General features: G+C 39.1%; 2 long non-coding RNA genes across 3 annotated transcripts in view; one reads left to right on the forward strand and one right to left on the reverse strand.

Annotated features, from left to right (window-relative positions):
- The window catches only part of LOC119252581 (uncharacterized), a 247,423-nt gene that overhangs the window by 210,714 nt on the left and 19,668 nt on the right, over nt 1–17,041 (reverse strand). The window contains exons 1-2 of one of the 2 annotated variants that reach the window (XR_008550324.1): nt 5,168–5,501; nt 731–814 (exon numbers count right to left, since the gene is read on the reverse strand). This is a non-coding gene — a long non-coding RNA (uncharacterized LOC119252581). Of the gene's footprint in view, nt 1–730; nt 815–5,167; nt 5,502–17,041 lie in introns of those variants that run through there. The other variant, XR_005126851.2, reaches the window with a different exon arrangement.
- Nucleotides 576–13,368, forward strand: LOC119252582 (uncharacterized). Its single transcript, XR_005126852.2, has 4 exons — nt 576–839; nt 11,048–11,088; nt 11,560–11,743; nt 12,097–13,368. It is a non-coding gene; the product is annotated as an uncharacterized LOC119252582 (long non-coding RNA).

Below are 17,041 nucleotides of genomic sequence, written 5' to 3' on the forward strand. Positions count from 1 at the left end.
CTAAGAGGAGCAAAGGATAGGAGCTATGTGAGCAAGGAGTGTTTGCAAAGCTAGGGGGGTTTCTTACTAAAAGACCTAATTACCAATAAAAATGCCATTTGAGGGCCTCCTTGGTGGCACAGCGGGTTGAGCGCAGCGCTGTGAAGCTGTCTGCAGCGTCTCCAGCACCGGTTCGATTCCCAGCTGGCCAGGGAGCAACCCACATGGCGCAGCAGATCTCTCCTGTCTCACCCACTGCCCCCCTCAGCAGGGTATTTCGGTCCTTCTGCCTGTTCTGCTCCCTGCTCTGTCTCTGGTGAATTCTCTCACCCTCCAGCACCTCTGGCCTGTACCCCGGTTCTTGTATAAATAAATACAATCTTTTTAAAAAAAATGCCATTTTAGTGACTTTTCATTTGTCTGCTGAAGCCTGTGTTGGGTACTGGAAAGCAGTTCTGGAGTTAAACTTCATTACTATCTAACTTTGTTACTTCTTTGGATTTGTCTTATCTCTAAATTCTATGATTTCATTCTTCATCATGAACTGGGCTTCTGTTTCATTTTTTTTTCAATCACTCAAGCAGTAAAATTTGACATTTCCCCTCATTTTGATTCATTGAATACAATTCAGTAAAAAGTGGAGAGTGAGCTAAACTCTGACAACACAGCTCTTCACTGCAAATCAGTTTGCTTTTCTCCAACTGTTTGAAAAAGTCAGATAACATTCATGTTCAGATTACTCCCCCCTTACCTTTTTTTTCAGTCTTTCATTGCAGTGAGCCTTGAATTTCAGTTTTTCAGCACGTAAAACAAGACCGCCTTCTTTGGATGACCTCTAAAGAAGAAAAATAAACATGTGGGTAAGTTTTAGGCTTCTTTCCTTACTATGTCTGTCAACTGTGTGCAGACTCTGAAACTCAAATGTTGGTAATCCCTGGATATTCAATAGTTAATATATAATATTATATAATAATTATATACAATAATTATTTTAATATATAATAAAATAATAATTATATATAATAATTTTTATTATTATATAAATTATTATAATTTTTATATTATATAATAATAATTTTTTTAAATAGTGAGCTAGATTTCTTTGTATGTCATAACCTGTAGTTCTTGGGAATAACAGCTACTATGAGTCTTAACTACAGATGGGGAAACTGAGGCATGTGGCCATCTGGTACATTCCTCTAGTCTGTACACCTATGAATTAGGATTCAAACACAGTCGCTATTAAAAGCCAAGCTTTTCACAACTGTGTGAGTGACTGATGCCACTGATGCCACCATCTGATGCCACCTCTTAGCTAAATCTCTCTATGTAAAGTCTTTGTCATGAATTTATACCTTGTTCAGCAGCAAAGGAGTTATGAATGCCAACATTCTTTATAAAAACTGTTTAAATTTGTTTGAAACCCAGTAATAGAGCAAGAAAATTACTGCTGGTTCTAAGAGTTGTTCACATGACCTAATTTCAGCAACCCTGATTCCTCCCAGAGTCCAAACATGCCCTGTATTCGTCTATGATACTGCAAAGTGCCCCAAATGAGGGTTGAAGTTTTAGTCACAGTAATGTGTGATTAAGAACAGGAACTCTGTTAATGAGCTTTGAATTTTTTGCATCTTAAAATCCCCAGAAAACCTCCCTAACTTAGCGAGCAGCAGGAGCATACTGGCTGCATACAGAAATTCAGGGCTAATTCTTTTTTCCACTTTCAGGATGCAATGAAGCCTGGTGCCCACTAGATGGCAGCCTTGCCACATGAGCGTGTGACCTAAAAACAGCACTAAAATGAGAATTGTTCCCATTTCAAAATAGAAATTAAGAAGTTGTGAACGCAAGGCTAATAATGAGTCTAATTCTCTAATTTAGTGACTACAGGTCAAGTCTGTGGAAGAGAAGATTAATATGGAGGGGAGAGAATTTTTCTCATCTCAATTTTTCAATAGGAGTTAATACCAGTTGTCCAAGAGACACCTTTTTTTCCTTGTGTGGCTTGGGAAAGTCACTCACACAGCTGCAATTACTGTAGAAAGCCTTTTTGGGGACACACCAGAAAAAGTGTTTATTTGTTATGCACTGAAATGGTGATTTCTTGTAGTTCTTGAGTTATATGATTCATTCATAACTATATAAGGCTATGGTTATAGATACAATGTATATTAGACATTGTGTGTATACATTTTTTTCTTCAAAATCTTTTTTTCCATAAAACTTAAGAGATTGGAGGGGATAGCTTCAATATGGCCCTTACGAATTATTAAACATCACCTCTTTTTTTTTTTTTCCCTCCATCCCAGATGCTTCCTTTCATCTTTATGCCTGTTCAACTCAGTCCAAGACAAACGGTCTTTAATCAAATCCTCCAATTAACTTGTCCTCCTCAGTGCTAGATGGAAGTTGAAGGGATTAGGAAGGAGACAGGAGCTCCCTGTCTCAGAATCCAGAAGGACAGATTGCTGGCATCCCAAGGGGAAGCCTTGACTATATTACTCTGTAAACTCAAAGACTGCTTCAGGTGTATTTGCCATTAAATAGGCTTTTGTGGGTTGGCCTGGGAGCCAACAGCCAAATATGTGTTTGTGAGAAATAGATTCATTAAGCAATACAAACTGTTCAAGTGATTGGTCTACAACCAGCTCTCTGAAAAATTATGTTTATTTCTTTCATTTTCCATTGGCCTCCTTTGGTTTTAATCAAATCTCCCATGTCAGATGGTGGATGATATCCCAATTTATCTTTCCATAACTATTTATTAAGAAAGCAATAATTACAACAAGACATAGGCTCAGTAAGACAGTATTGCTTTTTGATTACCTTCTGGAGACAAAAACAAAAAAAAATTCTACAAATCCTTGCATTTGGGGATGGGGGAGTGACAATATAGGTGGGAGTTTTATACAAAATGGGATTAAAAGCAATTGATTCAAAAAAAATCATCATCAAACTCCACTTTAAAGGGATATATCAAGTTCTTAATCTGCATACAACATATTTGCAACTCATTTTGCTGCCTTTTTTATACAAGAACCGGGGTATAGGCCAGATGCGCGGGAGGGTGAGAGGATTCACCAGAGACAAAGTGGGGAACAGAACAGGCAGACTGACTGAAATACACTGCTGAGGGGAGCAGCGGGTGAGGCAGGAGAGGTCTGCTGCGCCATGCAGGACCCTCGCTGGCCAGCCGGGATCGAACCAGCACTGCAGAGGCTGCAGACAGCTTCACAGTGTGGCGCCCAACCGCCTGGGCCACCAGAGGAAGCCCCATTTTGCTGCTTTTTAAACAAGTTTTGAATATAGTTTTGTAGCCATTTCCTTGTTATATTTGTCTACCTTACCTCCTTCATTCTTTCCTTTTTTTCTTCTCTCCATCCTTTAGCAAAACTACAATGAGTATTTGTCAGTTATAAGAGTTATAAGGTGGGACTTCCTGGTGGTGCAAGGAGTTAAGACGCAACCTATGAAGCAATCCACAGCCACTGCAGCATGAGTTCGATCCCTGGCCAGGGAGCTACGCACATGGCACAGCAGACCTCTCCTGACTCGCCCACTGCGCCCCTCAGCAGTGTATTTCAGTCAATCTGCCTGTTCTGTTCCCCACTCTGTCTCTGGTGAATCCTCTCACCACCACCACCCCACACACACCTCTGGCCTGTACCCCAGTTCTTGTATGCATAAACATTTAAAAAAAAAAAGAGTTATAAGGACCATAATAGGGATACAGACATGTTCTGTCTCAAGGAACTCCTCACTTTTAGTAGTTCATTGAAACCAGAGAAAGGTATTTTATTCAGATGAAGTAACACTTAGAAATTTGCAACAGGACATCTAAACTCTTTGTGCCATCACAGATGTTATAAATTTCAGCCCTCAGAACAACTTTTGAGTTGAGGAAACTGAGATGCAAAAAGGTTGAGGTTCAGATTCAAAAGCATGACTTCGGGTTCAAGAACTGACTTGATTTCAGTTCTCTTATATTGACACCCAATATATTTTTACTGATTATGGTTGTGAATGAATGCGTGAACACTGTCTTAAACCTAAGCCTCACCCAACTACTCTCTGAGTTCCTAAGCCAGAATTCTCAGCATATTAACATAAAATCAACTCTGTTAAGGGTAAGCAGGGGCCTATAACTGTGATTCCATCAGTTATATGTCTACTTTATACAAAGTTACCCTAACATTTGAAAAGCAGAATTCATACCAAAAGGAGAGGTGTTTGCCCATATGGTCACAGATAAAGGGATAAATCAATTCATAGAATTATTTGTATTTGCTTTTGATTGTATAAAAAAAACCTCATCAAACAAATATGCTAACCAAAAGTGGCCCTATTAGAGTCTACATACGCCAACTTATCAAATTCTTTGATCTTCAAAATGGGGTGTACCTTTGGCCCAAGCTATGGTCGAGGTCAACTATAACTCCTGAGATGGGGGCAAAACAGTGTTAGCTCTCATTATGACACATAATGAGAAAATGTCCCCAGAAAATGTGTATAATTAACTTTACCTTTATTTTTGTACTTGGCAAAAAAAAAATCAATGTTTCTATTAAATTGATATTTATAACTATCTACCATAAGACATTTAAAAGGGGATGTAAAGATAAATCAATAAAAAAGAGGGAATTTACATTACAACTGCAGAGTTTTAAATATTATTCTACAAGTTCAGGTGAGGGGTTCCTGCATTTTCAAAGGGCTAAAAGTCAAGACTCAGCTAAATCAACCAATAGCTATATCACTCATTCCAGACAAAAATTATGTATCACACTCAGAAAACACCAGACCTAGATGGGCTTACTGGTAAATTTTACCAAACATTTAAGGAAGAAATTCTTGCACCAAAATACGTGCAAGAACTTTATGAGGAAAACTGCAAAACTCTGATGAAATAAATGTCAAAATTTAAATAGTAGAGAGACATTTCATGTGCATGGAAAACTCATGATAAGCAAACTGTATTTTTCTGCACAAGATCTATATGTCCTATTGTTACAGAGCAGGGAGAGGAGCAGCCCAGACCCCACAAACCTGCCTGTTCTAAGTAGGTTCTGCCATCCGCCGCATCAAGACAAAACATATAAGACTTTAATGGGAAGGAACTTCAATACAATTAGGAAACAATACAGGAAAGGCAGAGAATCTAGTTTCTAAATCAAGCAGCCAAAGTTACCTGTCCCGACCGGCGGGATTCGGAGGCAGGGAAAGAGAAGGGCTGAGGATTGAAATGGGGGCCTTGAGACAACTTGCCGCTAGCGGTTGCTTCTTTATTTTTCCTTTTTCCTTTTCCTACTTTTACATGTTTTTCTTTTCCCTGTCCTACTACCCTCCCTGGCCTTCTCTATGCTCCTCTCTCAGTACGTTTCTCAGTATCCTCTCTCGAAGTCTCTACGCAGTATCCTTTCGCAGTCTCCTTCTCGAGGTCTCCTCGCCTCATCCTCTACGCAGTCTCCGCAGTCCCTCTCCGCGCTCGCCCGTGGTTCCCTTCTTATACCCTCGTAGCTCCTCCCATCGTACCTCCCAGTCCCACATGATTTACCGGAAATGCAGTGGTTTCTCAGAAGGCGAAACAGGAATCGAAACCTAACTTTCGTGCGCATGCGCAACATGGCGCATGCTCCATGCGGCTCCAGACAGTTACCCGTCCCCTCATGGGTAAAAGTCCATCCAAATGGGATTGGCCCAGAACAAGGCCCCAAAGCCTGCCACGAGTCTAAAGCACCTTCCAGTGGGGACCCACAGCAAAGGGTCAGAAACAACCAGACAATCAGAAAGGAAAAGAGCAAAGTCAAAATCAAGACAAAAACCGCCATTGTCACCTCCCCAAGGGTCTTTCACCCACATCTGTGTCACCCAGTCCACGACCAAAAGGCAAGCGCAGTTTCTTCACGTGTCTCTCGGCTCCATGTGCATCCTCCAGGTCTCCTTCTGACTCTGCGTCCTGGTTCCTTCCTTCCTCAGTCTCCTCTGCAGCTTCTTCTCTCTCTGCTCAGCTCCACCCTCCCTTGGGTGGGGCAGGGGACCTGGAACCTCCCCCTTTCCTGGGGACCACCCTGTTACACCATGTAATAAGATTCAAAATCCCAACAAATTATTTTGCAGATAGTGAAACAGATTCTAAAGTTCTTTTCAATATGCAAAAGATCTAGAATAGCCAAAGCAATATTAGAGGAAAAAAATCAGAGGACTAGCATTGCCTACTTCAAGATTTACTATAAAGCTGCAATAATCAAGACAGTATGATACTAGACAAAAGAAAAAAATAGGAAAATACATTAATCCAGAAACAGACCCATTTATCTTCAAATGAATTTTGACAAGGAGCAAAAGCAACATGGAGAAAAATAGTCTTCAACAAACAGTGCTGGAACAACTGGATATCCACATAGGAAAATAATGAATGTAGACACAAACCTTCACAAAATTTAACTCAAAATGGATCCCAGAACTAAATGTAAAGCACAAAGTTATAAAACTCCTAGAAGATGACATAGGAGAAAATCTATATGATCTTGGGTATTTCAGATACAAAACCAAAAAATAATTTATAAAAGAAACAATTCAAAACTAGACTTCATTAAAATAGAAAGCTTATGTTTTGCAAAAGATACGATCAAGGGAATAAGAGAAGTCACTAACTGGGAGACAATACGTGCAAAAAAAATCTGATAAAAATTCTCTTCAAAATATAGCAAGAATTATTAAAACTCAGCAAAAAGAAAATGAACAACCCATTAAAAAATAGCCAAGATACCAGAACAGGTACCTCCCCAGAGAAAATACACACATTACAAATATACATATTACAAATGTTATTCAAATAAATAACATTACACATCTATAGAATGGCCAAAATCTAAAACACTGATAACACACCAAATGCTGACAAGGATGTGGACCAACAGGGATTCTTATCCATTGGCTGGTGGGAATGCACATTGGTTCAGGCACTTTGGAAGACAATTTGGCAGCTTCTTAGAAAACACAACACACTCTTAGCAGTGAACGAGCAATCACACTCTTTCAGTATTTACCCAAATAAGGTGAAAAACTTATATCTATATAAAAATCTGCACCAAAATGTCTATGGTAGTTTTATTCAAAACTGCCAAAGATGCCTTTTAGTGAATGAATGGTATATACATAAACTTTGTAACATCCAGGCAATGGAATATTAGTCAATGCTAAAAAGAAATGAGCCATCAAGTCATGACAACTATGGAGGAACATATACATAAGGTGACCCCAAAACAAATGATGCACTGTGGGTCTGGACAATGTGTCAGTTTAGCTTCATCAGTTCTAACAAATACAGCAGTCTGTAGGATGCTGATAGCAGGGGAGGCCATGCATGTTGACAGCAGGGCTTATACAGAAACTCTTAACACTTTTTCTGCTCTATTTTGTTGTGAACTTAACATTGTCTTCAAAACAACTATAAACCAGAGACACAATATGGGGGGGGGGGAGCAGAGGGATTAGGATCAAAATAAGGGGTGGTGCAATTGTATGGGGAATATAAAAAAAAAAATCTTAAAAAAAAATTGTCTTAAAAATAAAGTCTATTTTAAAACTCCCAAAGAGGATGGACAGTATAGAGAGGATTATGATGTGCTAGCATTTTTCTTATTCTGACTAAAAGAGATATTGTGCAACCCAATGAAAGAGTCCATCGCTAGCACAATTCTGGAAATTAAATCGAAGGCACCTAACTTAGGTGATAGCAGTAGAGGGTATATTAAACCTACTGCCTAAAGCTATAGAGATTTCTATGATTATTTCTGACTCAGAGTTGAAGGAAGGGTTGATGCCACATCTTTAGGAGAGCCAGTTTCTCTACAGCTTTGTTTTCAAGTGACAATTTCCAAGTATGCCAAGAGATTCCATTCACTGTGTCCTTCCTAGGTTAATAATGGCTCGGTATAAGACACAGGACCAAATGCCCTCATCCCGAAGGCTCTGCCATAAAATGAGAACACATAATAAAAGAACACTTGAATTTTAATAGCTATAATACATTTTTTTCTTGAACCCAGAGGGACATGCTTTATTCAATCAGTAAAAAAAAGACCATATAGCTTAGTATTAGGCATTCTAAGCCTACTTTCCACTGCCTTAAAAAGGTGTCTTCTATATGTAGGTAGTAACTTACAGGAATAAGATCATTGAAAGGAAAAGAATAACAGCATTTTAGTACCTGAAAAAACAGCTTTAGATTTATGTGTTCATTGCCACTTATGACTTTGAATATAACATTGTAAAGTAAAAATATTTCATATGCAGGTGTTATATTTGAAGATTTCTATAAAACCCAATGACCCACGTAAGTAACTTATAAGAAATATATAGAAACAGAAGGCATCACCAATTTGATTGATACTAACAAAGAATCCTGATTTGGAATTGGGCTGGGTGAGCCATGCATTATTCTCATTTTCAAATGGTACATTTAATAGCCCTTATTGTCACTGGAAAATTGCTTCCTCTTTGAATGACTAGAGAATGAGCTTGAGTCTTTGCAATCTGAATTCAGGAAGATGCTAATATAGTCTCTTAAATTCAGAAAGAATGCATTTTCCTGGGGTCTAAACAATCAGGCTTCACTTTCGCCAGCTGTAATTTTATGAAGATATTTTCTTCAAGCTAACTTTTTTTGACTGTGACTCAGACTCACAGGGGTAACTCCAGCCATCTCCCTGTCACTCTACCACACACAAAAAGAGACAATCTATTGTTAGTTAAAGGTCAACAATTAAGAAAAGCCAGGAGACATCATCATTGTTCATCCCCTATCTCCCCCAGGTCAATTGGAAGCTCCACCTTTTGACAATTCTACAATTTGCCTCCCTCCTACTTAGAAACTGTCCCAGTGGGTTCTTTTGACTGGTCTAATCTCCATGGCTCCAACAAAGGCACCCCAAACACCTTAATGAAATAACATAATAAAATCATTCAAGTCTTTGCTGACACCTTCCTGTGCTCCCATCCACAGTCTCACATAAAGGATATATGTCAATATCACACTACAGTTTCTGAAGTGCTCTCACTCATTAGCTTCAGAACAGAAGATACCTTTTGCAAAAGGAAGACTCAGGGTCTGAGAGGTGACAAGGTTATCTCAAGGTCACACAGGAAACAAACTGGGGAGTCCACAGAGCTCTCTCCCCCTCTACCTTTTTATCCTGGTTCTCAAAGTGAGCATAAATTGATGCATTAGAAGCATGCAGGTCACCCCTTAGCCCAACCTTCTTTAAATTACATACCCAAAGTTCCTGAGTCAGCAGGTCTGAGAAGGAGCCAAACATCTGCATTTAAAACAAACTCCGGGGTATGAGTGAGACCATCCGGTATTTTTCTTTTTCTTTTTGGCTTATTTCGCTGAGCATGATCCCTTCCAGCGCCATCCATGTTGTGCAAATTGCATGTGTTTATCTTTTTTGAATGCTGAGTAATATTCCATGGTATATATGTACCACATCTTCTTGATCCAGTCATCTATTTTTGGGCATTTGGGCTGTTTCCAAAGCTTAGCTATTGTAAACAGTGCTGCTATAAACATAGGGGTGCAGGTGCTCTTTGGAATGGATGTTTCTGTGTCCTTTGGGTAAATACCTAGGAGTGGAATTGCTGGATCCTATGGAAGCTCTATGTTTAGTAGGTCCAGAAATCTCCACACAGCTTTCCACAGTGGTTGGACCAGTTTGCACTCCCACCAACAGTGCAGAAGAGTTCCTTTTTCTCCACACCCTCGCCAACATTTGTTGTTGCTAGTTTTTTTAATATGTGCCATTCTCACTGGTGTAAGATGGTATCTCATGGTAGTTTTGATTTGCATTTCCCTGATGACAAGTGATGCAGGAATCTAGAAAACTTAAATAAGGGACCAGGAAAATGAATAACTATAAGAAAGTGAAAATCAAAATCAACAAAAAACTATGAACCAGAGACACTTTTAGGGGGGCAGGAGCAGGAGGGGAGGGATTGGGGTCAGAATGGGGGGCTGCAATTGTATGGGGAATATAACAATAAAATTTATTATCTAATAAAAAAAAAATAACACATGCAATTTGCAGCAACATGGATGGAGCTGGAAGGGATCATGCTCAGTGAAATAAGCCAGAAAGAAAAAGAAAAATACCGGACGGTCACACTCATAGCAGGAATCTAGAAAACTTAAATAAGGGACCAGGAAAAAGAATAACTATAAGAAAGAAAATATCAAAATCAACAAACAACTATGAACCAGAGACACTCTATAGGGTGTGGGGGGTGGGGAAAGGAGGGATTGGGGTCAAAATAAGGGGGTTGTAATTGTATGGGGAATATAAAAATAAAATTTAAATTAAAAAATATTAATACAAAAAAAAAATAAACTCCGGGGGACCTCCCTGGTGGTGCAGGGGTTAAAGAGACAGTGCTGTCAAGATATCACCAGCCACTGCAGCACGAGTTCGATTTCCAGAACTCCCCAGCCAGCCAGGGAGCTGACCCACATGGCCCAGCAGACCTCTCCTGTCTCGCCCACTGCTCCCCTCCCTCAGCAGTGTATTTCAGTACATCTGCCTGTTCGGCTCTCCACTCTGTCTCTGGTGAATCCTCTCACCATCACTGCTATACCCCAGTTCTTGTATGCATAAATAAATAAATCTTTAAAAAAAATAAAGCAAACTCCAGGGTGCCATTGATGCATGCTGGTCTGGGGACCAGATTTTAAGAATTAAATGATGGGAGCACATTTCCGCATTATTTGCTTATTCCTCACTCCAGACCCAGATACATTTCATAAAATAAAAGCAAAGGCAAACTAAAATAAGGGAAATATCACCAGAATCTCTTTAGCCGCTACCTCCTTTATTGTGACGCCTCACTTCTGCATCTGGAGTCTGTCATCTTTGCTGTTGCACTGTAATGTCCTAAGATTTAAGTGGTCACAGTCAGAGGCTGTGGGGAGAGGAGAGTGGATGGATGGACGTTGTGTTAACAAAATGCATTTCCAGGATATGATCATTTTGGTATTTTCTGTGGATTTCATCACACGCTGTTCTCTCCACAGGCTTTCAGCATCTGGCCTCTACAGGAAACTCTAAGAGTGAGGTAAGTCTTTATTTTTAGCAAGAAAATATCCACCATTGCTAAATGTTTGGTTTTGCTTTAGATTTAAATGGGGATTCATTCTAAGAGGCACTGAGGCCAGAGGAGAAAGAGAGTCCTGTCTGTTATGGGAAAACAGCTGAAATTTCAAAGGAGCTGAAATTTCAAACATTTTTCAAGGCAAAAATATTATGAGCAGGGAATCACTTGACTTAAAATTTTAGAAAAGCTTAACGATTATGGGTGTGTACTATGTGTTGGGCATCATTTAATATATATCTATGTAAATTAGTTTCTGTAATGTCTTTTAGCAATTTTAAGATGCAGGGAGTGCATCTCCATCTTAGAGGTAAGGAAGTTGAGTCCTGAAGAGATTAAGTGACTCCCTACAATTAAGTAGATGATTAAGAGGTGGGATTTGAACCCACACACAGTCTGATTCTATTCTGTCTCTTCACACAATGAAATTCATAGGGACAACTTTATAGGGAAAGAAGATTAAGAAAGGAAATTTGAGTCCAGCTTCAATGCTATGCCAGCACCACCTTGGTAAGGGGCACAACTTCCCATCTTGATTGAGACTGGAAACCGATAGTCTGGATCCAAAACAGGTCATCTCCGACCTTGGATGATCCCCAGACACTCTCAGCTGGTCTAGGTGAGTTGGTTTAATGACAACTTAACAACAAATTAGTGGTTACAAAAGAAAAATAACACCAAATGAAATAACATGATTCCAAACCAGAGATAATTAAGAAGAAAGCAGTTCTGTTTCACCTGATGGGGCTTAGTTTAGTGAGTATGTCTGTCTGGTATCTGGTATCAATCATGCCTGCTTGGAAAGGAAAAATAATTAAGATGACTGGTCCTTTATTACATCACAAGTCATTCTGTGACAATAATTAACTTCCAGGGGAACACAAAGCTCCACCATATTTCTTTTTCTAGCCTATCAAAGTGATTAGCTCCATTACTTCTTTTTCTTTTCTTTCCTATTTTCCAAATGTCTAGAAAATTGAAGCTGGGAAAGAGAAGAGGAGGCGCAGAGGGGATCAGTACAAGGTGTTACCCTTCTCAACCAGACCCCTGAGCCAGAGATGAAGTGATGTTGTGGCATCTTTCCTGGTTTCAAACCCTTATCAAAGACCCAATTGTTGAACTTTTTCTAGACATTTCTAGAAGTCTTATTTTAGCATTGAGAAAACAAACAACTCTAACTTACCAATTTCTGTTTGCAAGGAATCCCCTTCCTGTCACACTTGCATCCCCTTGCGGTGATTTGTGCCTAAGAGCCTAGGATTTTTCTTTCCACAGTCTCTTCCACATTCAAAAACACAAGGATTTATAAAAATAACAAAGATATTTGTTTTCTGAAAATGGGATGGTACTGTATACATGCCTCCAAAATTTGTTTTTCTCACTGAATAATACAGCTTAAATAATCTTGGAACACAGCATGCACAGACCTTTCTCCGGAGCAAAAGCCTCCACTTTACAGCTGCTGAGAATCTCTGCTGCTGACAGCTCACACCTGCAATCCTCCTCTTTCCCGGCACCACCCTGGCAGCAGAGAGCTGCCTCAATGTAAAACCTTGACTTCCGGCAGCAATGATTGACCAAAACATTTGTCTCCATTGAGGAGGCCTCTGAAGTGCTGGCTCAGCTGCAGAGCACCTCAGTAGAATTAGACAAAGCCTCAGTGGAAACCCATGTGTGTCAGGTGGTCTTTCTTGCCTTTCCCTGGCTCCAAAATGGGGTTATCTCCTGAGATCTCTAACCCAAAACCTTCATGCAACACCCCATCTCAGAGTCAGTTTCAACCTAACCTAAGACAATGGCCTGTGGAGGGGTATGAGGCAGATATTTAGGACAAAGGTAAATAAATAAGAAAGTCGAGAGAGATTATGTAGACCAGCGATTTTAGTGCATTGTGAACTTGGGCAATGTTTCTCAAATTGTGATGTTTAGCAGCATCAACATCACATGGAAATTGTTAGCAATGCAAATTCTCAGGGCCCAACCCACATCCACTGAATCGAAAACAAAATAATAGTAAGTCTATACCAACAATGTTTAGAGAAGATATGTCATGACCAAGTTGAGCTTATTATGGATGTGGGAAGTACCTTTAAATTAGGAATCAATTCATGTGATTCACAGCATTAGCAGATTAAAGAAAGAAATGTGATCATCTGAATAGATGCACAATGAAAGTCAATGTGTATTCATGATTTTAAAAATTATTAGCAAAAAAAAATTATTAGGTTGGAATTTTCTTAAAACAGCAGAGATTAACTGCAATTTACCTTTTTTACTATCCTTTACCTCCTTCTTATCTCAATTTAGGCAAAGCTATCAATGTGGGCTACAATAAAATATTTCTTCATTTAAACTTGTAGCTGACTAATTGTCTGTAAGGGCTAATGTGTCATGAGACCGCTTAGAAGTTCTCTTAGCGGAAATTGATTCTGTTGCCCTTCTCTTTCCCCCCAACTTCCTTCATTTTGCTCCCCCAATGGTTAACATGCTGACCTGAGACCAAAAAGCTACTTAGGGCTATGACACAAACTCGAAAGGACAATTGCTATGAAGAGTGATGGTTGGGGAATTAAAGATTAAAGAGCTTCATTCTTGATGATTTTATGCTATATCCATCCTGGACTGCTTGCTTCAGTGCTGTTTTAAATAATAGAGTTAACTTCATACAGAAAAACTGCTTTATTTTAGATTTCCTTAAAAAATTGTGATAAACTTAATTTGAACATAATTCTGATATTGACTTTGCCAGAAAGAAAACCCTGGAGTAAGCATCATACTTTACAGTTAAATATTTTAAAGCATTTATTTAAAAATAAGAGTCAAATGAGACTTAGGACTTCTGGTTAGATTGCGCTGGAAATTCCAGCCAGCTAATATAAAAACAGAGAGATATAAAAATAAATGGTTTTCAAAAGAAGGAAAAATAATTTGTTATTTTCAGATAGACTGATTTTCTATATAGAAAACAAAATAATCTATAAATAGTTAGAATCAAGAAGATGACTTGGCAACCCTACTGGATTCCAACTCAATAAAGAAAAATTATGGGCCTCCCCTGGTGGTGCAGGTGGTTGAGCACAATGCTGTGAAGCTGTCCACAGCCCCCGCAGTGCCGGTCAGATCCCTGCCAGCCAGCGAGGGTCCCACATGGCGTGGCAGACCTCTCCTGTCTCGCCTGCTGCTTCCCTCAACAGTGTATTTCAGTTAGTCTGCCTGTTCTGTTCCCCACTCTGGCTCTGGTGAATCCTCTCACCCTCCTGCACATCTGGCCTGTACCCCGGTTCTTGTATAAATAAATAAATAAATCTTAAAAAAAAAAGGAAAGAAAAAGCAGTTACATTGATGACTAGGACAAGGTAGAAAATTTAGTGAAAAAAACAGCATAAAATATAAGAAAACTAGGAATAAATCTAACAAAAGATGTGCAAATATTTTCTGGGAAAATTAGAAAATCTTATTTAAAGATATTTTAGAAATTCTAGATAATGGAGAAATCTACAATGTTTATAGATAGGAAGGTACAATTTTATGCAGATGTCCCTGATTCTCAAATGTATAATTCTGTGCAATTCTAAAAAAAAATTGCAGGAGTATTTTTATTAATTTGAACAAATTCTTCAGATAAATGAAAAACTACAATTAGATAATGTATTACTAATAATGGAAAACAACCTGAGAGATTTACCTTTTCAGTTATTTATTATAAACCATAGTGGTTAAGACAATATGGTATTTTGGGAGTTGTAAGTCAACAGGGCAATGGAAGAGAATCCAAGAAAAATATTATATAATATGAAAATGGAAAGTTGTTTTATGATAGAGATGACATTTCACATCAGTGCTTAGATTAATCAAATATTACATTGGAATAATTTTTATCTATGAGAAAGAAAATAAAATCAAAGCATGTCAAGGGCTTAAATTTCAAATGGAAAACTATTTACAGAAGACAATAGAGTAAAAACATCTTTATAATGTCATAATAAAAAATATGATTTTAAAAAACATAAAATGATACAAACATCAGATTACAGAATTTTACATTAAAATTATTTTGTATGACAACCTTATAAAAAAAGATAAGGAAAAAGCATCTGCCAAATATTTCTAACACTTAGAACTGACAAAGGATTTAGTATCCAAACTGTCTAAAATATTCCTATGATACAATAGGAAGAAAGATAAATAACCCAACAGAAAACAAGGCAAAATTACTGACCTAGCTTTCACAGAAGAGTTCACGTGGTTGGCAACAAATATTTGAAATGATGGCAATCTTACTGATAATCAGGGATGCAGAATCAAAACCACAATGAAATATAATTATTCTAGGCATAATTGGCAGAAATTTTAAAATCTGACAATACCAGCTGTTGGTAGGGCTGTGGTACAATAGGGAAATAGAATCAATGTATTCACTTAAGACTTTCAACAAAGCAGCAATTAAAAAATATATTCCCCTAATCCTTTACTCTTTATTCTCACTTTCTCTCTAAATTAGCAGTGTTAGTTGAGCTCCTAGAGGAGGACGTTGGAGATGAGTGATGGCCATTTGGGGGTAAGAGTGGGAGTTGAACCAACATAATAAAAAATATTACATGAATGCCTGGGAAGTAATATGACAAACTCTCACAGAGCAGTGTTGCAGAAAAAAAAGATTTCATGGCAGAAACAGCATTGGTTGCTGTAAAGTCAGGAATGACCACTGAGCAGGTTTTCTAGGATCCCATGCAGACCGGATAAAGGAGGAGTCAGAGTCCTCAGTGGTTTTGCAGGCTTTTATTGGGATTACCAGGTACGCAGCAGGCAGGGGTGATGGGGGGCCAGGAGGCTGGCAGGCCTCCCAGCCCCCAGCAAATCTGCACTCTCTCTGGGCTCACTGCTTCGGCTTCTTTGCTTCTCTCTTGGCTTCCCTTCAGCTTCTTGGCTTCTGCTGGCATCCCCGTGATGCCGCCCTTAAAAGCCCAGTCTCAGCCCAGGTGAATCCCATCTACCTATGCCCACACCCTACTCCAGGTGCCACCATCAGGCATGCATTCAGGACCTCAAGGATCCATCATCTATCCTGATGGCGGGAGGGCAGAAAAGCCTGACATTTTTTCCTTACCCTACAGTCGCTCAACCTGAAAAGACAAACAAAAGTTCATCTGAAAATGACCCATGACCCCATAGAAAGTCAACAAAATCAGACATGTCTTTCCTGAAATGAAAATTGATCGTAAGAACCAGAGATGCAAAAGCCTTTATGCAGCAAATGCTGGACAACAGCGCGCTCCACACCTCCACAAACTGCCTTCCAAACAGGGTTTCTTTGGGATGCATGAGACATGGCCTCACCCCCTCCACCCAAGGAAATACTCGCTGCCCTTTACCACAACAAACTCAGCTGCTCTGCATGGTCTTCTCCATACCTGCTTGCTCTCTCTTCTCCAGATAGCAATTATTCCTACATATCAAATTGGTGAAAAACATTCTTGCAGCCAGAGACATTTTGCCAGACATCCTCAACAAATCCAGTTCAGAGCTGCTTAATAAAAAATCCAGTCAAACTCAACTTCTCTGTTTCCAGAACCTGCCTGTTTTTTCACCCAATTATTTGGAGGCAGAAAACACACTTACCCTAAAGTCCGCTCCCTTATTTCCTCCAGACTGCATTGAAGGCTTTGTAAAAGCTAAAGCAAATTAAATGTGTGGGCGAGCATTTAAAACTATGAACTGAATGTGTATTTCTCATGGTCAAAGGGAAAAATTTCCAGAATTGAAACTTTCACAGAGAATGTGTGTGTGGATATGTCCCGTGTCCCAACCTGGTTCCTAGTGGTCTAGGTTTGCTTTCTTCTCAGAGAGAAATGTCGCACAACCTCAGCGGTGAAGGTCTTCATCATCTTTGGGAAACCTTGTGCCTTACCTATTGGTA

Source organism: Talpa occidentalis, unplaced genomic scaffold (genome assembly GCF_014898055.3).
Source record: "Talpa occidentalis isolate TD23 unplaced genomic scaffold, MPIMG_talOcc4v2.1 talOcc4.10, whole genome shotgun sequence".
NCBI lineage: Eukaryota > Metazoa > Chordata > Mammalia > Eulipotyphla > Talpidae > Talpa > Talpa occidentalis.